At 53.6% G+C, this 27,318-nt stretch overlaps 1 protein-coding gene across 1 annotated transcript in view; it reads right to left on the bottom strand.

The window, feature by feature from the left end:
• EMP2 (epithelial membrane protein 2) overlaps positions 1-15,172 on the bottom strand; it is a 34,195-nt gene extending 19,023 nt beyond the window's left edge. Inside the window, exon 1 of the mRNA XM_038540396.1 lies at positions 15,059-15,172. The gene's annotated coding sequence lies outside the window, so the exon portion shown is untranslated. The remainder of the gene's footprint in view (positions 1-15,058) is intronic.
• Positions 15,173-27,318: the final 12,146 nt, after the last annotated feature.

Genomic DNA, 27,318 nt, shown 5'->3' with positions numbered 1-27,318 from the left:
CCAGTGAGGAGACAGCCCCCCGTCATGAGGATGAGCAAGGGCTGGGACACCTGGGGGGCTCAGCGGTTGAGCACCTGCCTTCAGCCCAGGGCGTGATCTCGGGGTCCTGGGATCGAGTCCAGCATTGGGCTCCCTGCATGGAGCCTGCTTCTCCCTCTGCCTGTGTCTCTGCCTCTCTCTGTGTCTCTCATAAATAAATAATCTTGAAAAAAAAAAAAAAGAACAGGCAAAGGCTATGGTCCCCTTTGCAGGCTAGAAGTCCAACTCAGAGGATCTGCCCATATCATCAACTTAGCAGGTGGCAGAAGCAGGCTCAAAGCCCAGCCTGCTGCTCACTGCCTTAAAATGGAGCAGTTATCATATCACCAGAGCCCACCGGATACCGGGCTCTGGTGATACACAGATGAGTCAGGCAGGCCTGTGTCCCCCCGGAGCTGCTAGTCTGTGAAGAACCTGGGTGGATAAATAAACAAACATGACATGCTTTAACGCCCGATGTGAGAACACAGAGGAAGGTGTGAGCAGCCCCATGGGGGCAGCCTCGGCAGCTTCATGAAGGAAGTGACATCCCAGCTGGGTCTCCAAGGGGAAGGCGGGAGGACCGGCGGTTTGGCAGGAGAACCCTGGTGCTCGAGGCACCAAAGCACTAGTGTGAGCAGGGTGTGTGCTGGGCAGGGCCCGGAGCCTGGCCAGGAGCTTACTGGGCCTTGGAAGCTTGCACATTGTCCTAGAGGCCGTGGGGAGGGGCAGAGGCTTTTAGGAGGAACATACTGACATCTGACTCTGGAAGAAACACATTCCACTGTCAGAGGATGGGTTAGAAGGAGGCTAAGGGGCAGATCCTGGGGAGAAACGAGGGTCTGGACCAGGGTGAGCAGCGGGCTGGGGAGCAGAGGAGGGAGCAGGAGCTCCCCATGAACAGTCACCAGGCCTGGTGCTGGGCTGGGGGGATGGGTGGGGGGCTCAGCTGAGCAGAGCAGACACTGGTTCCCTAATGACCCTAGATCATGACCTGAGCCGAAGCAGACGCTTAACAGCTGAGCCCCACAGGCGCCCCGATGGTGCCCTGGATTTAGCCAAGTCTGGTAGCAATGCGGAAACATGCCCAGGAAGGTGGAAATATGGGCAGGACCTTCCCTCAGGAGAGAACAGGAGCGGCCAGCAGAGCCCCTGGGGTCATGGGGTGGGAGATGGAGCCCCTGGTGGGTATCAAATCCCACCTGGGAAGAAGACTGGGGGGTGGGCACAGAGTGGGGAGAAAACCAAGAGCTGATGGTGGGACGCAGAAGTAGAAGCCAAGAGAGATCTGAGAAGAGGGCATTGGGCAAAGTTGCTGATGACAATCTTCGTGACGTGAACTAAAGCCTTTCTGGGGACACTCGGGTGGCTCAGTGGTTGATCAGGCTCCCTGCTCAGTGGGGGATCACTTCTCCCTCTCCCTCTGCCCCTCCTCCCTGCCTGTGCATGCGCTCTCCGAATAAATAGACAAAATCTTAAAACAAAAACAACAAAACCTAAAGCCTTTCTTTATTCTTCCCCCGTAGCACCTGTCCTGGCTTGATGCTATGCTGCAGCTGTTGCCCTGCGTGCCCTCGCCCTCCCCTGCCATGGCAGCGGGGCCCTCGTGCAGGGACTCCCAGCACTCAGCACGGTGCCCGGCCTCCAAATGGTGCCCAGTAAGCATGTGCCAAAGGAAGAGCTGAACGAGCCAGGTTTCCAGGAGCTGAAGAGGTAAGAAGAAGAAACAGAGCTAGGCCTTTCTACCAAGTTTGGTAATGGAAGGAGGAAGAAATGTTTATCAAGGAGAACCCTTCCCCAAGATAAAACTCGGGGCCTGGGTGGCTTCACCGATGAACTCTGCCAAACATTCGAGGAAGAATAATGCCAACTCCATATGATACACACCTCCATAAAAATCAAAGAAGAGGGAGCACCCCCTCCTTGCACCCACATGCATGCTCTCATTCTATGAGGCCAGCATCATCCTGATTCCAAAAGCAGGTGAGACATCACAAGAAGAGAAAAATGCAGGGCCCAGTGGTTGAGCATCTGCCTTTGACTCAGGGCCTGATCCCGGGGTCCTTGGGATCAAGTCCTGCATCGGGCTCCCTGCAGGGAGCCTGCTTCTCCCTCTGCCTGTGTCTCTGCCTCTCTCTCTGTGTGTTTCTCATGAATAAATACACAAAATCTTTGAGAGAGAGAGAGAGAGAGAGAGAGAGAGAGAGAGAGAAATGCAGACCAACATCCTTCACATTCTCGAGTACAGAGGTTCTAACAAAATTTCAGCAAATCAAATCTTCCCTTGGAGGGAAGTGCCTGGGTGCCATCTAGGGGTGCCTGGGGGGCACATTCAGTTGAGCATCTAACTCTTGGTTTTGGCTCAGGCAGTGACCCCGAGGTCGTGGGATGGAGCCCTGGCATCATGCTCCACACTCAGCGCAGAGTCTCCTCAAGGTTGTCTCTCTCCCTCTGCCCCTCCCGCTCAAGCACGCTTTCTCTCTTTCTCTAAAATAAATAAATGAATCTTAAAAAAAAAAAAAAAAAAAGAGGTGGAATCTATTTCCCCACCCACTGAACCCTGGCTGCCCTCGTGGTTTCTTCTATCAATAAAAGGCAGTGGAAAAGAGACGGTGCCAATGCTGAGCCGGGGCCTCCAGAGGCCTCAAGCGCTTCCTCTCTCTCTCTCTGCTCAGCTACTGCATGAACAAGCCCGGCCTGGCCTGCTGCGGTAGGAGGGTAGGAGACCACACGGAGCCCAGACGAGCCTTTCCAGCAAGGACCACGCTGGACCAGCCAGTCCCCAGCTGACCCGCCAGCTGACCATAGACACGTGAGAGCGCCCAGCTGTGCCCAGCCCGCACTGGCCACCCGCAGAATCAGGAACTAGATCGCTGTCTTCTGTTATAAGCCATTACGTTTCAGAATGCTTTGTTACGCAGCAAGAGCTCACTGATACAGGGCAAACAGCGCTTTCACAGATTCAGTTCTCAAGGACAGAGATCATGCCTTACTCCTCTTCATCATGCCCAGGGCCCAAGGCTATTCATTAAATACTTGTTGAATGCCTGCTACCTTGGGCAGCTTTTGCAGAAGACCTAATAACCACCACTCTGCCAATGACTGTGCCTGACCCCGCAATTAAAGATCCCACTGCTGGCTGCTGTCATCCGAGGAGCTCCTTGTAATTATGTCACCCGGCAAACCCACACCCCAGCTCAAAGAAGGTTGGTGGTAGTACCTGCAGGCCTACATGTCTGCGTGGGGGTGGAGTGGGTTTGGATGAGGCGGCTAGGGGTGAAGCAGGTGTCAAATTCAGGGTGTTACCCATCCCCTATATTAGTGACTTTCAAATCATCCCTGGGTGATTCAGTGGCATTCACTTTAACAGCCTTGTCATCTTTCCTAAGTGACACGAGCTGTCATTTCTGTAGGCGCATTCTGCTGGCGAGTTAGGGACCAGGAATCACCTCCTACAACTTCGCCAGGTCCGAGGAGCCCCACGATCAGGAAAGCCAGGCTTGGGCCTCCAGACAGGTTAACACAGGAAGGTGGACAAAGGGGAGAAGGGTGGGCAGGGAGTAAGGTGTGCAGAGACAGGAGCAGCGACAGAGCCGGACGGAATGGACTGGAGCCTGGCATGTCAGTACCCTGTGCCCGTCTCCTCCCTGGCAAAAGGGGGACAGTGGCATGCCTACCTGCCAGGCCTCCTGGGAGATACAACAGTGGAGGAAGTGCTTAGAGCAGCGACTGGCACACAGCTGGTGCCAGATGCGCCACCCATCGTGGCCACTACCATGGCCAAGGAGCTCCTTAGAGCCGCCACCCCCAGGCCACTCCTGCCCACGGAGCCACATGCTCTCCTCCTGTCCCCACCACCACTCTCCAATGGGAGCCTCCACGTGGAAATCAAGCACTAGCATCTGTCTCCTCGGTCCAGAAGTGCAACCCGGCAACGGGCAGCTCAGGGCACGTGGACCATTAGAAGATGTTTCAGGCACCATCCCCACTAGGCTCCTGTACGTTTCCCCAAATCCATCACTCCTGTGCCCGCCTTGAGAATCTCGGGCATTTCCACGTATTACCCTTGCTTCCTAGTAGGTCCCTCACTTTTTAAGGTCACATCCTTCATAAAAGGAAACCTGGGAGCAGGACTCGAACACAAAGTCAGCATTGCCTGCCATTAATCAAGGGGGCTGGGAAAAGAAAATGCAATGAAAACAACGTGGTTAGATGCCCAGCTAGACGTAGCGGCCGCTGAAAGCTCACGTCCAAGGCCAACTTTGTCTCTTTCCGTGCTGAAGCAGGATGTCACGTGTGTTTGGGAAGTGTTAAAGGACCTACTGGCACAGAACTGAGACTTTCTCCTTGGAAGGTTGGATGGGAATTCAAAAGGGAATGATTTTAAAGGGGATCTATCTTATGTCACACTGTGTGTCTACCTTACTTAAAACACAGCTGTGATCGTTAGTTGTATGTGTCAACTCAGTTGAGCCACTAGATTTCTCTGAGGGTGTCTTTGGATGCGATTAGCATTTAGATTATCCTCCCTTGTGTCAGGTGGGCCTCGTCCCATCAGGTGAAGGTGTGACCAGAGCACAAAGGCTAACCTTCTCCAAGGCCTGAAACTGCAGCATCAGCTCTTCCCTGGGTCTCCAGCCCGCCAGCCCACCCTGCAGACGTTGCACTCCCTAGCCTCCATGACTAGGTAAGCCGACTTCTTAAAACACGTCTCTACACACACACGCCACACACACACACACACACACATCCTATTGGTTGTATTGGAATCACCATGTAACATTTCCCCGCCGGGATGCCTGGGGAAGAGGGGGAGGATGGGCTGCGGAGCAAAGGCTATCCCCCCAAATCCCTCACCCTTCTGACTGGGGTGGCTCTGATGACCCGGCATCTGCAGCGATGACACCGTCAAGCCGTGGCATCGGGAAACTGACCCCACACAATGAGACTCGCGAACTCATGCAGTGTCAGCGGAAAGGCACCGTGCGATCCCGCAGAACCACCCCTGCCTGCCCACAGCCTCTGCCCGCATTATTTTTACAGCACCCGGTTTGCATTCGTATGTGCCCCAGGACTGGGGACCTCACCGCCCCTGACACTGCCTCCGATCACCGGGGCCCTGCATCGTAGGACAAGGTTGCCCCAAGCTTCGTTGGCCTGTCACCTCTGGAGCACCGCTGTGGGATCCTCCTGCATACTGGGCTTTAAATAAACCCACTCTCCAACAGAAACACACGCTATTTAAAAGAGGCCTTTTGGCTCCCTGGAAGCGGAAAATCGGCATCATTTGCCACAAATAGAGATTGATTGTGAAAGCAAACACCCCTTGCCCACCCCCCCCCCCCCCGCCCACCGAAAGCTGCAAGTCCTGGCTCAGCGCTGCTGCTGTCAAAGGGCTCAGCCCGAGACCCACTCTGTCTGGTTCAAGAAGGCAAATGAAGTCGGAAAAGCATGAGACATGCCAGCACCGGCCAAGATGTGTCCGCAGTGGAATCAGAACTGTTGAATGAGGGCTGAAAAGGGGACCACGTTCTCACAGCGTGATTTAACGCCATTGAATGCTGTGTCCAGGGCCACCCAGAGTCCCTACGGCATCTGGGTTCCATTTCTACCTTGGGCAGCCCCCACCCAGGGGACCACAGAGCATGGGACCCCCTGTCCTTCCACACACACACACCCTTCCCGCCCACTGAGCCAGGCCAGCAGGTCCCAGAACTTTTCGGGGGGTCCTCACTTAGCCCCAGCTCCCAGGAACCGGCTCGCGATCCATAGGAGCCTCACCAGCAGAGAGGCTCCCAGAGGAGCCAGAACTGAGGCCAGGCCCGGGGTCAGGATTAAATCCTGGGGAAGCAGAGAACGCGGAGCCCTCAGACATGCTGGGGGGACCGTGGCAAGGTGCAGCCACTTTGCAAAACAGTCCATCGGCTTCACACAATTACCCATGGTTGCCATAGGAACCCACAATCCCACTCCTGGGGCTGACCCAAGAGAACAGAAAACAAGGGTCCATATATGTATGCGAATGTTTACGGCAGCATTATTCACAACGGCCAGAAGGTGGAAACAGCCCACCTACCCCTCAACTCAGAGGTGGGTAAACAAAACTCGGTCTAGCCTCTCAGTAGGATGAGATTGGGCCCTAAAGAGGAATGAAGCCCCAACTCCCCCCAGAACACAGACAGCCCTTGAAGACGTTATGTGGAGTACAAGACGCCAGACACAAAGGGCCATGTAGTGTATGACCCCATTTATAGGACGTGTCCGCAATAGGCGGATCTGTAGAGAGAGAATACAGATTAGGGGCTGAGCTCCCCGGGGGCTGGTATTCCAACACCTGTGCCCCCTGACACCATAAAGGCACCTAAGAGCCATCTGCAGCCCCTGACGTGGGAGGGACCATGAAGACTGGAAGGATGTCCAGTAAGAGGGTCTCCAGGTGTGCAGTGTCCTCCTCCCACCTTAGAAATCCCAGCTAGCCTCCTGGCTTTGGAGGTCAGCCACCTGGTTTCGAGGACAGACTCCTGGCTTTGAGGTCAGCCTCCTGGCTTCAGTGTTTGCTTCCTGGTTTTAAGGACAATTTTTTTATTTCGAGGATGGCCTCCTGGCTTTGAGGTTGGCCTCCTGGTTCTGGGGTCGGCCTCCTGATTTCAAGGACAACCTCTTTATTTCGAGGATGGCCTCCTGGCTTCGAGGTTGGCCTCCTGGCTTCAAGGCTGGCCTCCTGGTTTTGAGGACAACTTCTTTATTTCGAGGATGGCCTCCTGGCTTCGAGGTTGGCCTCCTGGCTTCAGGGTTGGTCTCCTGGTTCTGGGGTCAGCCTCCTGGTTTCGAGGACAGCCTCTTGATTTCAAGGTTGGCCTCCTGGCTTCGAGGTTGGCCTCCTGGTTCTGGGGTCGGCCTCCTGGTATTGAGGACAACTTCTTTATTTCGAGGATGGCCTCCTGGCTTCAAGGTTGGCCTCCTGGCTTCAAGGTTGGCCTCCTGGTTCTGAGGTCGGCCTCCTGGTTTCGAGGACAGCCTCTTGATTTCGAGGTCGGCCTCCTAGCTTTGAGGACCAGCAGGCCTCTGAGTGCAGGGAGATTGGCACCCCGAGGCTCATCAGCTCCTGCCTGGAACCTGTCGTGAAAGTACCAGGGCTCCACACGGGGGACGTTGGGCTGGGGCTCAGGCCAGGCTCCAGGATCACAGCTGGGTGGGTGCCCTGGGGTGTGGTCCACAAGCCCAGAGGTTAGGAGCCTAACTTGGAGTGAGCGGTGAGGGGTGAGGGGTGAGGGGTTCTCAGGATTCTCCAGAGAATCATTAGCGGCCAACACTCGTGGCATCTCAGGGCGGGGGAGGGGGGGCGCCTACCATCGAGTGAAGGGGACCTGTCTGTGCACCACCTGTCCTACGCGCAGCCCATAATCGCCCTGACAACAGTCAGCTTAAATCGACTAGTTCCTAAATGGGTATTACTCCGTAGAAAGGAGACTCAGTTCCCCTTGCCAAGCAGCTGACATTTTACTAATGCACTTGAAAATAAACGTGAGCACACCACAGTTTGTACCGGGCAGTTTGTACGCCGCACACTGCATCTCCAAATGCCTGTGGGCGTGCACCCCGCAGTCTGGGTGTGGCCGTGATGAAGCCTCTTTGGGGCTCTGGCCTAGAAGAATGTGACCCCGCGTCACACTGTATAAATGGACCCTGACCCTGCTGCCCGGGCCTGACATGGCTCCAGGCGACAGAGCCAGCTGCAGGAGGGCGAGGGAGCAGCTGCCCGGCCCCAGTTATCGCTCGCACCCCCCAAACCTCGCCCCTCCCTTCCCACCCCCTGCAGCCTCCAGCTGGCTCCTCACCCACCCCTGGGGCCTCCTTCTGGGACTCCTCCCCTGGGACCGGCTGGAAAGCAGGGAGCCCAAGACTCCCGGTGACTCCCCGTCTCGGCTCTTCGGGTGCCAGAGATTCACTGCGTACCTACTACATACCTAGCTCTGTGGGTGCTGGAGGAGCCCCAGGGGAGCTCAACAGACAGGGGTCCCTGCGTCCACCAGCCTTCCCTCCCTCAGGCAGGGGTCTGTCCTCGTGAGACAGGTTGGGGGGCAGAAAGCTCATGGCCAGGACCCTCGGGGCGGAGACGGCTGACTCTGGATGAAGAATCCCTGCCCTGGGACACCCCCAGAACATCTGTAACAAAGGAGCTTTCCTGAACCAAAGCACTGGGATTATTTCCAGGAGGACCCAGATGCCCGATTTTACAAAGACGGACAGGACGGGATACAGCAAACGCAGCAGGGGCCGTGAGCTCCGCCAGACTTGGATTCAAATCCAAACACAGCTACTGGGTGTTTTTTGTTTGTTTGTTTGTTTTTGTTTTTGTTTTTTTTTGTACTGGGTGGTTTTAAGCAAGAATTTTAAGGCTCCACCTATCCATCTATAAATGGGCATAACAGAAGTCCCCACCTCATAGGGGCTGTTGCTCATTTTAAACGAGGCAAAGGATATCAAGCCGCAGCCCAGGAAACTGCCCTGCACCCCACAAATGCTACACTAACTGCAATGCTGGTCATCATTCTTGCTGAAATCTAAGTCGTTTTCTACTACCTTCAAATGCCAACCTGCAACCGCAGCTCCAGACCCAGGCCCTCGTGTGTCTCCAGATGCTCTTCAAAGCTCCAGGCTCCCATTCCCCATGGCGTCCTGGCCACCTTGCTGGGGTTCTCATCATGGCCCTGCTGGGGCCCACTGTGCCCATGTTGCCCCCTCTGCCCTTAACACCCACACAGGAGACCCATTACACCCACCAGGTGTCCACGGTGGGATGTTCCAAGGGGATGCTCTGGGGTGGGGGGGGGGCGGGTGGCACCTCCCGAGCTAAGTCCCCATTACCTTGGCCCCTGGTGACCGTGCCGCCCCCACCCGCCCCTCTCCAGCAGGCAACCCAGCTCCCAAGGCTCCCCACCCCCACACCTGCAGCACCTGAGCGCCTTGCTGAATTCAGGGAAGACCATTTTACTATTATTCTTGAACTTCGGGTCCAGAGCAAGCTCGTGAGTACGTCCCCCCTGGTGTAGATGAGCCTGGAGTCCGTCTGTCCATGCTTTCCGCTGCTTCTCCTGCCCCTCCCCTCTCTCCAGAGGCAGCCACCTGACCTATTCTGATGTGTCCTTCCTGGTACGCACGTAACACATACGAGGCCATAGGAAACCCAGCGAGCTCTTGTTTGTTTTTTACATAAAAAGCTATTTTCTTTCCACCTATTGCTTAGCTACTTGCTTTTTTTTTTTTTTTTTTTAAATTCAACAATGTCTCACAGATCTCTCTACACTGGTGCACACAGATGAACCTCGCTCCTCTTAACTTCTGCGAACGGTCCTGCTGTGATCGATGGATATTTAGGTCGCTTTCGGGTTACTCCCACATTTTCCCTGGCTCCTGTCTCCATTCCAACAATGCCGTGTGAACGTCACCGTGCCTGCCTCGCTCGCCAGGTCCCCCCACAGCGCCTCTCCGCCCTCTGGGCTCCGTGCCCCAGAGCTGCCCTCCCTTCACGCTCTGCACCTGCACAGCTCCCCCCGCAGGGTCCCTGCCAGCATCTTCTGCTTCTCTTCTCTCTTCCTGGCTGCACACCCCCCAGAGCCGGCGCTGCTTGGGGAAATCCTAGGGACTCTTCTGAGCCCGTCCCTGGTCCTATAGGCTTAAGGAAAGCCTTGCCTAAAAAAAAAAAAAAGGAAAGCCTTGCCTGCCACGGCCATGGGCTGCCCTGAAACCACATCTCCCATCCCCGGTCCTGGCGCACACGCATCCTTGGACCCATCATCCCCTCCCTAGCCGGCAGGCCTCCTTTGAGGAGAGAGATGCCCCTCTGCCTAGTGCTGCTCAGTAAGACCCATCAAGGTGAAAGCGGGCTAGCCAGCCTCTCGCTCGGCCTTCCTGGGTTCAAGCAAGCCACTTCCTTTTTGTTGTTGTTGTTGCTTTTTTAAAGATTCTATTTACTGATTCATGAGAGACGCAGAGAGAGAGGCAGAGACACAGGCAGAGGGAGAAGCAGGCTCCATGCAGGGAGCCTGATGCGGGACTCAAACCCAGGACCCCGGGATCATGCCCTGAGCTGAAGGCAGACGCTCCATCGCTGAGCACCCCCCCCCCCGTGCCCCAAGCAAGCCACTTCCATCTACACCACTATACCAACTCCTCTGATCCCTAGAATATCTTCCAAGTTCATGCGGGCACCACGACGACCCTCACTGAAGTGGGAGAGACTCCCTGGCAAGCCGAGTGGCCGCTGGGCCTGAAGCTGAACGCAGGGGCCTCTTTGCAGCAGAGGAGCTCGGGCGGGGGGCTCCTGGATGCCCCCCCATGGGCTGTGCTGCGGAAAGTGTGAACCGTGTCCACCCCATAAGCTACAGTTGTGCCACTTCCCAAATGTCAGTCACTTCAGGCCTAAAATTTTTGCCTCAGGTCACCTGTGCTTATTGACAAAATATTTTGATTATTGAAAAAAAAAGTTTTAAAGTTGGGGCGCCTGGGCGTCTCAGTTGGCCCAGCATCCGACTCTCCATCTAAGCTCAGGTCTTGATCTCAGGGTCGTCAGTTCAAGCCTGGCACTGGGCTCCATGCTGAGCATGGAGCTCACTTTAAAATTAAAAAAAAAAAAGTATATATATAAAAAAAACTTTTAAAGTTCAAAGTATCAACCTTAGTTTCACTCTACCAAACAGCATCTGTGAAATTACGGGTCTGGGTGCAGCTTATGTTTTTTTTGAAATACCAAGGGAGAAAAAGACACTAATTACTCTTTCTTGTTTTATATTCAGCTGCAGAAACTTTTAAAATGATCTTGCCTTGCCATCAGCGACAGCATGCTGTGAGAAGCATTCATGAGAACAAGATTAATGGGACAACTCCAGGTTGTATTTATTCACTGCAAATTTTTAGAAGTTAAATTTTTTTATTTTAATCTTTATTTATTTATTTATTTATTTTTTTAAGGAGAGGCCACTTGCCAGGTAAGCTGGTGATCAGAGGCGTCAGAACAAGAAATCCTCCAAGTGCCTCCTCTATGGGGAAGCAGTCTGCACTGAGGGACTTAACTTGTCCCTCCCTATGTTAGTTTATGCCTGTATTTCTCAAGATCACCTTGATGCTGAATGTCACCCTGGTGACCCTTCCTTAAGCCTGAGACCCGAGAGTGCTAGGAAGCTTCTAGAAGCTGAGGTCATCCAACCTGTCCCGAGAGGGCAGGAATGTGGGCAAGCTCTTCACCCTCAGTTCCCTTTCAGATCACCAGAAACCCTGCTTCCCAAGGACAGTGAGCTTCCTGAGGACAGTGATGACCCGAGGAATTCAATGATTCTGGTTAACAACTGCTCGTCAGGCAGTGGAGACACCGTGTGAACACAACCAACAGTGTCTTCAGATGGGAAGGAAGGAGGAACTCGGTTAGCCGGTTCCCCTCGAGCCCCCTCCTCCTTGCATCCTGCCCCAGGATGGGCCAACATCCCCAGAGCCCCACAGCTGTGCCCTGTGCCCCTGTGCAAAGTGACCCACTGCCTAAGCACGCCTCTTGCCCACCTTTCTCCCATCAGTACGTGAGTGTGGAAATTCAGCATCCCAGATGGAAGACACATGCCACAAGGGACCCTGGCCCTGGGGACCTGGCCTGGAGCCCCAGTGACCACTCCGAAGCCATTGAGCTCCTGGGCAGTGAATCCCAAGACCCAGATCTAGTCCTGGTTCTGCTGCCAACCTGCTGGGTGATCTTGGGTGAGCCACCCCCCACCTCTGTGCCCCTCATTGTCAAACCGGGACTTTCTAAGGTTCTCATGTCCTTGAAATTCCCCGACCTTAGCCCATGGCTGCCCGTGAGGAGTCACTGCCGGACTGCCGTGAGCTCTCACCCCCTCCAGGCCTCTGCCCCAGGTTTGGCTGCCTGGAAGAGCCCAAGTGACTGGAACAGAGCTTCGATAGTTTTGCGTCAGAGGCACCACCACCAGCCCCCACCCTGGGTATCGGGTTTCTAGCCCAGCACTCTCTCTCGCTGGGTGGCAGCTCTGCCTCTGATATATTTAGACTCCCCCCTTGGCCTGTGCCTAACGAAAGCCAGATGCATCTGAAGAGGATTCCACTCTTTGCACTCTTTGGGTAGCTCCTGCAGGAAGCCAGACTCCATCACTCCTGGGGCAAGAAGGGGAGCCTCCTCTTCCTGCCACCCCCAGCCCACCCCCTAGTCCTTCCCAGTCCGTCTCTGGTGCCAGCTGCCTTCTTTCCCCATTCCAGCTGCTGCCTCCAATGGCCTGCTCTCCTAAGCCGTGTAAGACATCCAGAGCCCACTCTCCCACCCAGGAGTCTCTCCCTGGACCTTCACCTGCCTCTTCTGGAAGGGCTCTGCTCCCCAGTCCCAGTGCCTGGGACCCCACCCTACTTTGGGGGGATGGCTGCCAACACTCCAGCTCTGCAGCTCCCCAGAGCCCGGGTCAGAGGCCCCACTTGTCCACGGAGTTGGGCACCAGCCACATGTTACAACACACACAGACACAATTATCTCCCCCCCCCCCAAGGATGGTGGCTGGACTCTTCCTCCCAAACAAACACACCAACCAGCCAGCAATCCAACGCCATCCCCTCTGGCCTGGAAAGGCATTTACGTATTTTTGTCTTGACAGATTCCCTTCCTGGTCATGTCTGGCAGAGTTTACTATGACAAAGAGCCGGCCTCTGCTGTGACCCCATTAACCAGAGGGGCTGCAGAGAGGGACAAGAGAGTCCCTGGGGGTGAAAAATTGGCCAGTTGAGTCAACCTATAAATCACCTGTTGCCATGAAATTGAGAGTCTGGACACACATGTACGGGCTTTCAGCTCCTGCCTGAAATACATATGTGAGGCAGGGAAAGGAAACCTAGGTGAGCCTTCCGCTTCCACTCCAGGAAGAAAGGGCCTCATAAAATATCTGCATGTGGGGCAGGGTGACTGAGTGGACGTGCCCTGAATCCACGGTTAGATGCCAGGGAGTCCTGCAGGCCCCTCATGAGCTGTGCCATGTAATGGGGGCCACGCCACCAGACACGGTGCCACTTCTCCTCTGGGTGGGGCAGTGCAGTCGCAGCCCCAGGGCCTCCCCACCACGCTGGCCCCCTCCGAGGCTTCCACCACCAACACCTGTCCTCGGGTTTTACGTGAATCGCAGTTTCCCCACTTTGGGGACATAGGAGGCTCCAGGCTACGTGGCTTGCTCTCTGACTCTCTCTCCCACTCCCCAATTCCTGGCAGGGGTGGTGGCGGCAGATCCCAAATCCCTCAGTGGGAGAACAGGTTTGGCACCTTCCTGCCACCCCCATGCCCCTCCCTCGGCTGTGGGCTTGGCATCTGCCAAGGCCCCCCTGGGCATGGGCCCTGGTTTCTCCAGAAGGGTCTCCCTCTCTTTCCGGGAAACCCACCAGGGCATATCCAGGGGGACAAGGGAAGAGGCAGACGGGGGTTCAAAGTCGTGGCCCTTAGTGGCTCAGTGATCTTGAGAAACTGACTTAATGTCTCTGGCCTGGCCCTCCCCACTTGCCACCTGGGGAGCAGGGATGGCAGGAGCCACACCAGGGTTCCAGAAGTGGAGAGCGTGGGCGCCCTGCAAAAGCTCCATTAGCTTTGGTTCTCGCCTTGGTCCCTTCCTGATGCTGGGGAAACCCGGGCTCCTGGTCCCCCCCTCGGCCTCCTTCCACTTCCTTATACTGAGGCCAAATCCTGGGGACAGGTGGCCTGCAACAGTCAACAGCCTCGGGGATTCCTGACTAATTCAGACGAAGCATAGAGGGAACTGGAGACTTTTTTTTTTTTTTTAATTGTGGCAAAATATACATAACCTACTACCAATCATGTAACCACTTTAACTGCAGAATTCACATACGTTAAATACACCCCAAATGTCACGTAACCATCACCACTACCTATGTCCCAAATGTTTTCATCCTGCTGGACAGAAACTCCAGACCCATAAAGCAATGACTCCCACCTGCTTTGGCGCCTGGTGACCTGTACTTTCTGTTTCTGCCCCTATGAATCTGCCCCTCCTAGGCGCCCTGCCTCAGTGGGGTCACACAGGAGGTGGGCTGCAGGCTTCTCAAGCCCCTCACCTCTCCTCTGCCCTCCACTTTTCAGGCTGGTCTCTCCACTGCAGACACAGCTAGGTTAAGAGACCACTCCCGACCCCACCCCATATCTTTGGAGCTTGGGAGGAGGCCAGTGCAGGTTTTTCCCAAACCCGAAACTGGGCTGTCTGCCTTGTTCCCAAATAATGTATTGGGTTCTGTGGCCTGGAGGGAGGGCTTTGCCCTGCGGGGTGTCCCTCCACTGGTCTCTGCTTGTGAGGTTTCCCCGTGGATTCAGCCCCAAATTAGGGCCTCCGTGGGGTGTGCTGAGGACCCTGGATTTGGAGAGTGTATGGCTCCTGTCTACGCGAGCTCTGCCTCTCCCTTCTCCGGAGCCCACGGCAGGGGGGATCCTCAAAGCCTCCAACCCAACCAGAGTGGGGAGGGACCAGCGTGGGCCCTGCGGCGCCTCCAGGCTCCTCCGCCCCTCCAGACCTCAGGAAGTTGCTCCTGGTCGCTGGGGGGCGCCACGGAGCCGCCGCCGGGGAGAGCAGGGGACCGCTGACCCCGCCTGGGCGCAGCCCGCCCCGTCCGCTCGGCCAGGAGGGAGACTGCGCCCGGGGCGCCGGGACCTTCGCGACCAGGGGCTGCCCTGACTCCGGGAGCCCCGGGAGCGCAGTCCGGGCGCGAGGGGCGCCGCCCTGACTCCTCCCCAAACTTTTCCCGCCCGCCTCGGCGCAAAAGGCGCAGGAAGCAGTCCGGGGGTGGGGAGGTGGAATTCGGGGTCCGGGCGAGCTCGGCGCAGTGGGGGGACGGCCGCGCCCGGGGCGGCGGTACGGATGGGCCTCGGCCCCTCCCCACGGCGGGGGCTCCCTCGGTCCGCGGGTGCGGGGGCTCGCGGCCCCTCCCCGGGCGCACGCTGCCCGCAGCCCCCCCGTGGCCCCGCGCCCCGCGCCTCCCCGGGCGGCCGAGCCCCACTCACCCGGCGCTGGCGCGGCTGGACCGACGACGGGCTGGGCGCGAGGCGAGGCCGCCGGGCTGTTTTGAAGCTCTGGCTGGGACTGCGCGCCCTCCCTCCTCCCTCCTCCCTCCTCCCTCCCCCCCCCTCCCCGCGTCCCCTCCTTCCCGGATCCCGCCTCCCGGGGCGTGATGTCAGGGACCCGGAGAGCCGAGTGGGAGGGCCGGCGGCTGGCGGGAAAGGCCGCAGCCCGGGGGGCGCCCCCGGACCCCGCACCCCAGGGCCCCCGCCCTCCGGCCACCTCCCCCCGGCCCCGGACCTCGGGCTCCCGGTCCCCCGGCAGTGCCCCCGCCCCCCTCGGTACCCCGGCCCCCATCCCCCGGGGACGCCCCGGACACCCATCCCCCCGGGGCGCCCCCGGACCCCCAGGCCCCAGGCCCCCGCCCTCCGGCCACCTCCCCACGCCACTCCGGCCCCTCCACCTCCGGCCCCCGGTCCCCCGGCAGTGCCCCTGCCCCCCTCGGTACCCCGGCCCCCCACATCCCCCAGGGGCGCCCCCGGACCCCCAGACCCCAGGGCCCCCGCCCTCCGGCCACCTCCCCACGGCCCCGAACCTCGGGCTCCCGGTCCCCCGGCAGTGCCCCTGCCCCCCTCGGTACCCCGGCCCCCATCCCCCGGGGACGCCCCCGGACACCCATCCCCCCGGGGCGCCCCCGGACCCCAGGCCCCCGCCCTCCGGCCACCTCCCCACGACACTCCGGCCCCTCCACCTCCGGCCCCCGGTCCCCCGGCAGTGCCCCGGCCCCCTGCCCCCCATCCGATCCTCCAGCACCCCGGGACCCCGATTCCCGGGGAGCTCCCTCGGACCCCAACCCCCCAACCCACCCATCCAGTCCCCTGCTGCCTCCCCTCACCACTCCAGCCAAGTATGGGGCAGAGTTTGTGGCACAGTTGGAGAAAGAGGGAGAAAAGCTCCGCTCCTCCAGCCTGGACTCCCTCCTGGGTGCTCACCCTGACCTGCCTCCACTCCCTCCCCTGTCCCTCTGCTCCTGGATTCTCCCCTTCCCTTCCCGTGAGGATTAAGGATGAGGGTTCTAGAATCGGACTCCCAGCTTTAGAACACCTTCTCTGGTGCTTTTCTTCAGCTTCCTGACCTTACCCCTCGCGGTCCCTGCCTCAGTTCCCCCATCTGGAAACTGAGAGGACAAAAGTGCTCTGGAGGTTCTTGGGGGGATGGGGAGGAGGTCAGAGGGACCCGCCTCCCATCTCCGGAGTGGGGGAAGCAGTGAGCAAATTGAACAGTTGAAATTCCAAAACAGGCCCCCAATGGGTACGGTATATTTCAAGCTTTTAATTTAACAGGTAAAAAATAATAATAATAATTTAACAGGTGAGTGATATTCGCATACACCCCAAAATATAAGGCAAGAGATTGTGCTACGGAAGAGAGAATTAGAAACACTTTTAGGAAATACAAATATATTGCGCACTGGCTGGTGGGGCCAGGACGTGATGTTTAAATTGTCTGGTGCCTTTTTTCAATCCTGCTGGGATTGAGAGCCTCCCTGGGTAGAAACTGGAGATCTTTAGGAGATTAGAGACCCCCTCTAAAGGCCCTCCTCCCTCCTGCCGAGGTCCTGAGGTTCCTGGCTGTTCCTGTGGCCCACCTGTTCTCTCCCTTTGAATTCTGGGATTTAATGGCTGCTCCAGGCCACCAACCCCGATGCAGGGGACTCTCTGTAGGGCTGGAGGGGGTGGGGGCAGGAAGGTGTTCATTTGAACAGAGGCCCTGCCTTTAAAAGGGAAGAAAAGCAGAAGAGGATTAGAGTCCCATTGGCCACTTGGAAGACAGAGGAACTCAGGAAGTTCTCCCAGAATGGACAGCCCAGGTAGGGGCTGGAGCCGGTGGGTTTCCATCATCTCCGGAGTGTTTACTGTGTCCCAACACTTTGCAAACATTACCTTCAATATAACACAACAGCCCTATGAAAGAAGTTCTAACCATGAAGAAACTGAAGGTCAGAGAAGCTACCTAAGGAACCTGCTCAAAGGCCCCCCCATATGACACATGAAGGGTGGGTTTGAACCCCGACCAACTGCAGCAAGCCCCACTCTTCTGTTCTTACCACTTCACTGTTTACCAGATGCTAACCAAAGGCCAAGCCATCGTTCCTGCCATATCCACGTGCCACCTGTACCAGCATTCACTTAATATTTTCTCTTTAAATCAACTGTTTATTTAACTCTATTCATTTCCAAAGGAAGCCCTATAGCATCCCAGTAAACAGGAAACCAGTGCCATTTACCCAACATAGAGGACTAACTCACAGATACAAACACTGCCCCCAAATACCCAGTGTTAGTATATTCCAGCCAGATCCTGTTGCCTGGAAGAGTCCGGGAACCTGGGGTTCAGAGTCTATCAGTCAGCCAGGGAGGGGTTGGGGACTCGCTAGCACAGAAGGACACTCTCCTTGGCGTCAGAATCATTGCAAGATCACCAGGAAAGGGAATCTCACTCTCACGCTGTGATTCAAAGCTAGGCGGTGCCTCCTCCTGTATCGTATCTCCTAAACCACCTCCCGTGTGCCGGCTCGTGGGGTGTGCCTCACCGTGGGAAGAACCTCACCAGACACCAGAGAGCCTCTCCAGGACTGAGAGAAAGGAGGGGATCCCCAGTGCCTCTCTATTGTCCCCAAAACCACTCCACAGCCCCACCTACCCTGCCATCCACCTGCAGCCTGCACCACCTTGTCCGGTTTCTTTAAATACAGTCCTGTCTCTCCGGTAAGACTTGAGGCAGACACCTGCCTTTACCCACTTCTATTTCCCTCCAAGTGTTTCCATAATAAACTTGAAACTTCAATGTGGTGCAGCGTGAGGTTGGGGTGGGGGGAACGGATAAGTGTGTTTTACTGAGTTCTGGGTCCCGAATCTTCACCCTCTATACGGTGCATCCACACCTAGCCCCCATGGCCAGCAGAGCATGCATCCCCCCTTGACCTTGAGCTACGCTGTTGATAGGCTTTGGCCGGTGAGATATTAGCAGACGGGACACACACGCAAAGGCTGGGAATGTGCTTGGGCATTAGGGCTTGCCCTCTTGTGCTTTTGCCATGTCCATAAGCAGAACATACCTGCGGCAGCCCATTGTTCCCAGAAAAATGAAAGACATGGGGAGCAGAGCTACCCTCAGGGTGACCTATAGAACCTCCATCTGGGCTGCAGAGCTGTGCCAGCCAAGCTGCAGACACATAAATGAGAAATGCATGTCTGTTACTGTGTGTACTGAGGCATCATGGTTAGTTGTTTCATAGCAATAACTGGTTGATAAAAGGCTGGGGGTGAGGGTCGGGGTTGAGGAGACAGAGTCATTGAGAACTCCGTCCTCTTTCATGTGGCCTTTCTGGCTTGAATGTTTCAAGGTTCCACAAGTTGCTTCTAACCTGCTTTGTTGGCTCTTTTCTGTCGCTACAAGGGATGACTAGGGGTTGGAGCAGGATAGGTAACAGAGAACATGTGGGCTTTTGTCAAGGAAGGATGGAGACCTAAAGAAAATATCTAAATCCATAAAGCCGGGATGGGAATAGGATCAAGTATGAATGAAGGTGATTTAGCCATGGAAACCTGCTTTTGGTTGATGGGCCAGTGTAATCTTGGCAGATGGCAGAGGGCTCCCCGACTTCAACCAATAAATAGTTCCTTTGAAAACAAACTGGTGGATAGGCTGCTAGGGTGGCCCCATGTGGTCCTACCTCCTGTAGCCCACACCCTTCCGTAATGCCCCGCCCTGAGACTTGGCGGGACACACAACTGGCTTTTCATGAATAGAGTAAGACAAACATGATGGATGTCACTTCCATGATTAGGTTGTAAGAACTGTGACTTCTGATCTGCTAGCAGACCGTCTATTGCCTTCTAGGCTTGCATGTTCTCATGAAGTAAGTGGCCGTGTTAGAGAGGCCCCATGGGCAAGCTCTGGCCAACAGCCAGCCAGGAACTGAGGCCTTAAGCTCACCACTCCCCGAGGACCAGGGTGCTGCCAACAACCATGTGAGCTTGGAAGCAGATCCTTCCCCAGGTGAACCTCTAGGATGGGACCCCAGATCTGGCCAACACCCTGACGGAAGCCTTCCGAGAAGCTCTGGGGCAAGGAACCCAGTTAAGCTGCGCTCAGGTCCCTGACCCACAGAAACTGTGAGTTAATACATGTGTGTTGCTTTAGGCTCCTACATTTTGGGATAATTTGTCATGCAGGGATAAATAACTCACATGCAAAGGAAGTAATTAATATCCACTGCCTCGGATTTGGAAGGATGGTGTTTAGTTGTATCCCTGTATTGGGTTATGTCATGATAAATGATCCCAAGATCTCTGTGGCTTGCAACCCAGGTATTGCTATATCTTGCTGTGTTACACGTCCACTATGGGTTGATCATGACCATGTATCTATATCATCTTTACTGCAGGATGCAGGCTGATGGAGCAGCCTCTATGTGGGCCATTGTTGGTCTCAGGGAGGTAGGAAGATAGGGGAGCGAAGCACAAGCCGGCTATTAAAAGCTTCTGCATGCTCACATTTCAAGGGGAAAGCAAGTCATGAAGCCAAATGGCAAAAGAAATCTCCCACTAGCCATGTTATCCTGGCCAATCACTTCTTCTCTCAGGGTCCAACTCTATCTTTGACCTTGGCTTACAGCTCTAAATGCCTCTGGAAGTAGGAATGCAGCAAGTGCATTCAAGGAGCTCACAATCGACATCTTCTCTTGGCGACTCTTCCAGATGTGAAGCAGGACCCTCAGAGGAGAGCCACCCGGGAGAAATTCCAAGTGTCAAAGTTATAGGCAACTACTTTGGGGTCGAAAGCCGCACCCCCACTGCTAGTCAAACGCCCTGCCATCAGCACTTCCAGGCATGGCTCAGCTAGCTGGCTGCCCATCTTGCCATAACAGAGACAGCTGGGAAAGCCTCTAGTGCCTTCTGTATGAAGAGCCAAGAAACCTGAATTCCTGGAGTGGGATCTGAGAAATACACTCTTTTGAGAGACCATTTCCTCCCTGTCGTCCCACATCCACAGACTGGGTGGGGGTGGGCTGGAGACAATGGTTTCCAGCAGAGCAACAAGCCCTGGTGTCCTCTGGACCAGAGATAGCTCGGACCTCTGGATCTCATCGCTTTTCCCCATCATTAAACATCCTGCAAGTAAAAGAAGGATTCACAGTACAAATATTGTGCATTTGTCTTATGACTGAGAGATCTCTCACCAAAGTCAAAGGAGATACGGCTCACAGCCACGTCATCATGGGCTTTCACGTCTTTTAATGATACCACGTGTAATGAATGCAAATGGACAGTGAATAGAACAAACCTACCGGGTTGTGTCTGGGTTTTCCCCATCCTGGGAATGTCTGGCGCTGAGCCCCAGGGCATCTGGCGGCTTGACCGTAGGCCCCAATTTCTATCAGGAGGTTTGGCACCAGAGGGGCAGAGCTTGAATTTCCCTGAAATACAGTCAGAAAGAGGAACAGGAAGCCGGGGAGCTTGCTCTCTACCGCCAGCATCATTACCACCCAAACATCTGGAGCCCAGGTAGGGCCCGTGGGATGTTCTTGGCAAGTCACAGAAGAAAATCCTCTGGTGTCTCCCAGCGTGGCAAGGCGGGTAGAGGCCTGCTCTCCTAGCCCATCTTCTGAAGAGACAGAGTACAGTTTAACACTGAAAAGGCAGAGGAGAAGAAAAAAAGCTGCTGCTGTTAATAGTATCCCAGGGTGCGCTCTCATTTTCATGGGACCTCAAGCACAGCCATAAATATTATTCCTTCAGGCTTTGAGAGCATCCTTTGTGCTTTTCTAAATATTTTTAATTTAAAAAAAATCCCCCTTTTTCCCTCCTTCCTGCCAAACAATTGCTCATGGAAATAATATTTTTTCCAATCATTCACTTAAAGGATACTTGCTGTGAATGTCCCACCGCTTGAGGCCCTGGGAATATCACCTTGGACAAGCAGATCCTAGGTCTCATGGCACATACTGACCAACACTGATCTGCTCTCTTCATTACCCTGCTTGAAATGATACAGATTTTTTTTTCTTTGCATTTCTTCCTAAGATACCTGGATATCCTTGTTGGAGAGGGGAGGGGGGGGAGTTGACTCTTAGGCTGTAAGCTCATAGAAATATCCCCTAAGCTGAGTGACCCCTGGCCCAGCCAGGCAACCCCAGTCTCAGGACTCAGGTGAGACTCCCAAATCCGTATGAACTTTGGGTAGGGGGAAGTAAGGAAGTCTTCTGTTTCCAGAACACACACACATACACACATACCCCACTCATGATGCCTTAGTCCCAAACTCAAAGAATGACAACAACTTGGGAGGAAGGGGCCTAGAAATTCTTGTCCATTCCCAAGCTTCCAGGCATGAAGGTATGTGAACCATGCTGGGCCATTGAGATTCTCGATCTTGAAGTCCTTACACCTGAACAGCCTGGGAATTCCCTCCTTGTGTGGGATTCGGATCCTCTGGACACAGCCTGTTTCTGTTTGCTCTTGTTCCCTCCTCCCCTGCAGGATAACCCCTGAACATAGGTGGTCCTGGGTAGGCAGTCTACACCTCCTGACTCTGGCCTCTGCCTCTGAGGAGCCAGCACAGAGTAGGTGCTTAGCAGAAGGGCTTTTCTCCCAAAACACTGCTTACAATCTGTGGTTATATTTCTTAAATTTTTGTTTATGCACACTATTACTCATTGTCTTCATCCTCCAATAGAACACAAGCTCTGTAAGAGCAGAGGCCGTATCTCTCTTGCCCATGGTTTTTTTCCCTACCGTCTGACACATAATGGGTGATGAATCAGGGTTTTCCGTTAGTCCCTACAGCTCTTTTATGAACATTTGAAAAAGCTGCCTCTTGCAAACCAATGATTTAGAAAAAGGCATCCTTTCATACAGGTAGCTTAGCACAAAGAGGTCACCTTTGTGCAAAGGAAAAACAAAACAAAGTGCCCGTCTCCAGGCAGACACAACCCCAAGCCAGGCATGTGGCTTGCAGGACCTACCTCTCAGCTAGGAACCCTTGTGCCATGCTCAAACTATGCGACAAGAGGTAGGAGCACTGGAATCAATAAATATTTGAGGAATAAATTAATAAAATTCAAATCCTTGGAGATAGGTGGTAGTTTCAAAACATGTCTGCAAATTCTCTGACACTCAGCCCTATTGAGAGCTTGGGCTCACTGATTGGCGACCAATCAACCAATAGACTATGGTGGAAGCGATGTCATATCACTTTCAAGGGGACATCACAAATAACCATGCAGGATCTCCCTAGTTCTCTGGAGCCAGGTGCTGGAAGCACAATGATGAGCAGAAACAAGCAAAGCTCTGGTCCTTGTGGAGCTTACAGTCTGGTGGGGTGGCTACCCCTGGGACGACCATATAAACTATCATCCAGGGCAGCCTGGGTGGCTCAGCGGTTTAGTGCTGCCTTCAGCCCAGGGTGTGATCCTGGAGACCTGGGATTGGGTCCCACATTGGGCTCCCTGCATGGAGCCTGTTTCCCCCTCTGCCTGTGTCTCTGCCTTTCTTTCTCTGTATGTCTCTCATGAATAAATAAATAAAATATTAAAAAAAAACTGTCATCCAAAGTAAGGCAATTTGAGAGTGAAGGGGGTGCTATTAATAATTGCAGTGGGACAATAATCATAAATCGGAGTTCCAGGGAAACTGGGGTGCACAATCACCCTAACTGTACTGAATTACTGAACTAAGTAATCACTCAGCTAAATGTGAACATGGTGGCGTGACAAGCAGGCTCTGAAGGAAGAGGTAGAGTGCTCTGAGAGCCTGCAGGAAGGGGATTTGACCCAGGCAGAGATATCAGGGAGGACTTCCCTGAGGAAGCGGTACCAGAGCTTAGGCCTGAGATCTGAAGGACACCTAGGAGTTGGCTTGGCAAAAGGGAAGAGAGAGGGCCCCAGGTAGAGAAGCAGCAAGTTCAAAGGCACTGTGATTGAACAGGAACATCTGAAAGAAGCCAGTGTGGCTAGAAAGGGAAAAGCAAGTTTGAGGTTGTGGAAGGCAGTGGGGCCAAGGTAGGATTGGGGGCTTCATTGCACCAGCTTCTTTCCAGATGGGTTGAGGGGCCCGTCCTCCCTGTTCGCTTATCACATCGAAGGAAGCAGAGTTATTCTCACAGTACCCACTCCTGTTTAATTAAGCCTTCTTCCTTGGGAGATTGGAGGTTACATGATATATTTTGTGGTCATAATCTGATGTGGCTCAAAAATTAGTATTGAATTTATAGCATGCGCAGAACAGGTGAAATATTTTACGCATGTCCATAAAGGGAACACCTGTTCTCGCTCCACAGAGAATGGAAATTGGAAGTCAAACACCCTTTGTATTCCAAAACAGAGCCTCAACATAGTTTGAAGTTTTCATTTAAATTGTTAGAGGAGGGCAGCCCCGGTGGCGCAGTGGTTTGGCACCGCCTGCAGCCTGGGGTGTGATCCTGGAGACCCGGGATCGAGTCCCACATCGGGCTCCCTGCGTGGAGCCTGCTTCTCCCTCTCCCTCTGCCTGTGTCTCTGCCTCTCTCTCTCTCTGTGTCTATGAATAAATAAATAAAAATCTTTTAAAAAAAATTGTTAGAGGAGGTTTGGTGCTATTGGTTAATCTATCTTCCAGTACACCGTTTAATATAGCACTGAATCGATGATGCAAATTCCCAGTGGGGAATGATCAACCACTAGCTCTGCTAGTAAATGAACTATTTTTCTTCAATACAGTTGCATGAAATTAAAACAAGGAAAAGCAGCGACATGGTCCACGTGACTGCTGCATGGAGGTTGTCAGGGGTAGGGGGCGAGTGGGCTCAGGCAGAGAAATGATGAGGTGAGTAATGATAGGAATGTGGAATTCAAGACTGCACTCACACTTTAGAATGGCACCGGGTCTGGGAAAACTAAGGGTGAATGTGTAAGGAAAAAACATCATAGAGAAGCCTGAAGAGTCTGGGGCTCCGATGAACATCTGAGTGTGTGGGGCATGGTTTAGATCACTGGAGTATTTGCTGGTGCAGATATGGGCTGCAAAGATGGGCTGGGCTCGGGGACTGGTTGGCTCAAGGTGTAATAAGGAAGAATTCACCGGGTAGCTTCTATGTGGGCTGCACTTTGATGGCAGGTTCTTTGGCAAGAGGAGCATCAAAGGGGCAGGGTGGATCCCTAGGACACCTAGTCGCATATAAAGCCTAGTGTATTTACTTCTACTCTCTGGTTTCCAAAGAAGTTTGAGGTGGCTTATGATCAAAGACACACAACAATAGAGCTGACACAAAAGGAAATAAAAACTATGTACATAGACTGAGGAGGAGGCAGATATATGACCCCAGAGACTTTGAAAGGTAGCACATATGAATCATCTGGGGAGCCTATGAACCATGCAACTCCCTGGGCCCGGTTTCCAAAGGTGCTGGAACAGGAGGTCTGGGGTGGAGTGTGTCTGCGTATTTTACAAGCTCTTTCCCTACCCTCAACTTCAGGTACCAGTGGTATGTGACCCACATTTTCCCTACCCTCAACTTCAGGTACCAGTGGTATGTGACCCACATTTTGAGAAACATATTAGTCCTTTAACCAAACATGGTCATAGTCACTGAGTATCCAACTTAACACTAGGCATGTGGTGAGTTGACATCTTGGTGGCAGAGGGCCACCTTACCTTCCCATAGACATGGGCCCCTGGGGAGTAACCGTCAGTTTAGCTGAACTTGTCCTACAGTTGTTCCTTTCTGTGTCCAGAGAGGGCTATGGGTGAGTCCGTGGGTGGGGTGGAAACCAGATATTGTCACCACAGCAGTGGGGAGTACCCACTTCTGGAACAGCCAGGCCAGGTGTGGTAAGCTGGTGGCTGTGCATGGTGAACTTTGCATTGAGAAGGGAGGCAACCTGGTGAGGCAGAGGCTAACTATCCCAGCCTTGGAACAGCCTACCACCTTGCTGGGAGAGACCTAGGGTGTGACTATCTTTGTTCAGGCCCCTAAGGTCCACACATGCTGGGTTGTATCCACTGGACACCTCTGAAAGCCTGGTGTGCCATTCTCAGCTAAGCTTCTGGAGCTTCGTTAGCTCTGCACTCCCTCAAATTTCTCCTACTTCTTTACTAATCCTTTCTTGGGTTTCAATAGCCCCTTTCATGCTTCTGAAACACTAGAAACCTCTCTTCAGGCATTGGGACCAGAGAAAGGGGATGGATGAGGGTGGTGGGATGGACACACTTTACCTAGGATATTGCTAATTAAGGCAGGATCCAGAGGCTGGCAACATCCCATGAGAACCCTTGAAAAATGCAGACTCTCAGGCCCTACCTACCCACTTACTGAATCAGAATCTGCATTTTAGTAAACTCTCTAGGTGCATCACATGTACATTAAAGCTTAGAAGCATTGCTATCCTTGTTTCTTCATCTAACAACTGTTGACTGTGGGCTCCCTGCTAGGTGTTGAGAGATGAATGATACATACAGGTGAATGAAAATGACATGGTCCTTGACCCAGTGGAGGGTACAATTTGGCAAGGGAGCCCTGAGATAACAAGTGAACAAACAAACAAACATATAATTATAAGTTGTGGCAACTGCTATTAAGGAAGTAAAGAAATACCAGTGGTCAGAGGGCCCAAAGAAGGGAAGGACACTCTGGAAAGGTGTGTGTTAAGCTTAGAAGGTGGCTAATCCTTGGAAAAGGAGTTGGAATATTCTAGAATGGATGCCCAAGGCTTGTCCGGGATCACGCAGTGAGTTAGAATCAGGTCATGGTCTCTTATGGTACCATGGGAGCAAGCCCCTCTTCGGGGTCATGCCCAACACAGAGACTGCTTGAGAGTCTCTCTCTCTCTGTCCTTCTCCCTTTGCCCCTCCCCCCACCTGCACATGCTCTCTCCCACTCTGTCTCTAAAATAAATAAAATCTTAAAAAAAAAAAAATCCAAGCAGATCAGTAGAGCCAAGTGTTGGCCTGAAGAGTCTCAAGACGCTCAGTGGTCATGCAAAAGTCTAGGAGAGCCAACCACTGGGCATCATGAGGCCATGGGCTGTCCTAACTGGTCAGGTTTATATTCCTCAAAGCAAGGAGCATATACCCTGGCAGATATTCATACCATTAAATTACGGAGTAAGAATGCTATTTTCTTCTCAAGTCCTGTTCAGGCTCTCTGATGACCACAAGGAGAAAGTCTCAGTTGGGTGCTAGGATGCCTTCAGCACCTATGGATGGAGCGTGGTGGTTACATCTGGGTTCTGCATCTCTATGTAAGTCAGCTACTTAAACAAGACAAGTTGACTCCCTCACCATTCTGGAGGCTGGAGGTCCAATATCAAAGTGTCAGCAGGGTTGGTTTCCTCTGGGGCTTCTCTCCTTGGCTTGTCTTCTTCCTGAGTCTTGACATGACCTTCCCCTCTGTATGTGTGTCTGTGTTCCCATCTCCTCTTCTTTTTTTTTTTTTTTTTTAAGATTTTATTTGTTTATTCATGAGAGACACAGATTGGGAGATTGGGACGCAGAGACACAGGCAGAGGGAGAAGTAGGCTCTCTGTAGGGACCCGAATGTGGGACTCAATCCCAGGACCCCCGGGATCATGACCTGAACCCAAGCAGATGCTCAACCACTGAACCACCCAGGCATCCCTCCATCTCCTCTTCTTATGAGAACGCCAGTCATATTGGATTAGGACCCACCCCAACAACTCCCTTTTAACTTTAATTGCCTCTCTAAAGACCCTGTCTCCAAACAGTCACACTCTGAAGTACTGAGGGTTAGGACTACACTGTATGAATTTCTGTGTGTGTGTGTGTGGGGGGGCACAATCCAGCCCATAACAACCTTCCCAGTAGTCTAATTTTCACAGACTTCTCAACTTCTCTGTGCCTCGATTTGCCTATCTGATAAAGGGGATGATGGTACCCACCTCATAGGACTATAGAGTTTAACAAATGGACACAGACGAAATGCCTAGAATAGCACTTGGCACCAAGCAAGCCCCACAAGGACAACACTCATTATAACTCATGGCATATTGAGCAGGTGCTCAATAATTGCCTGTTGCATAAATGAAAGAATCATATCTTTCTTTAGAAAGAGGGCTCAGGCCACAACTCAAAAGTTTGGTTAGGTAGGGGGCAAAACAGGCAAAGGTGATTAAGAGGTACAAAGTTCTAGTTATAAAATAAATAAGTTGTGGGGATATAACATACAGAACACAGGATATAGTCAGTAACCTTGTAATAACTTTGTA

This window comes from Canis lupus, chromosome 6 (genome assembly GCF_011100685.1).
Source record: "Canis lupus familiaris isolate Mischka breed German Shepherd chromosome 6, alternate assembly UU_Cfam_GSD_1.0, whole genome shotgun sequence".
Lineage (NCBI taxonomy): Eukaryota > Metazoa > Chordata > Mammalia > Carnivora > Canidae > Canis > Canis lupus.
This window is presented reverse-complemented; position numbering and strand designations above follow the sequence as displayed.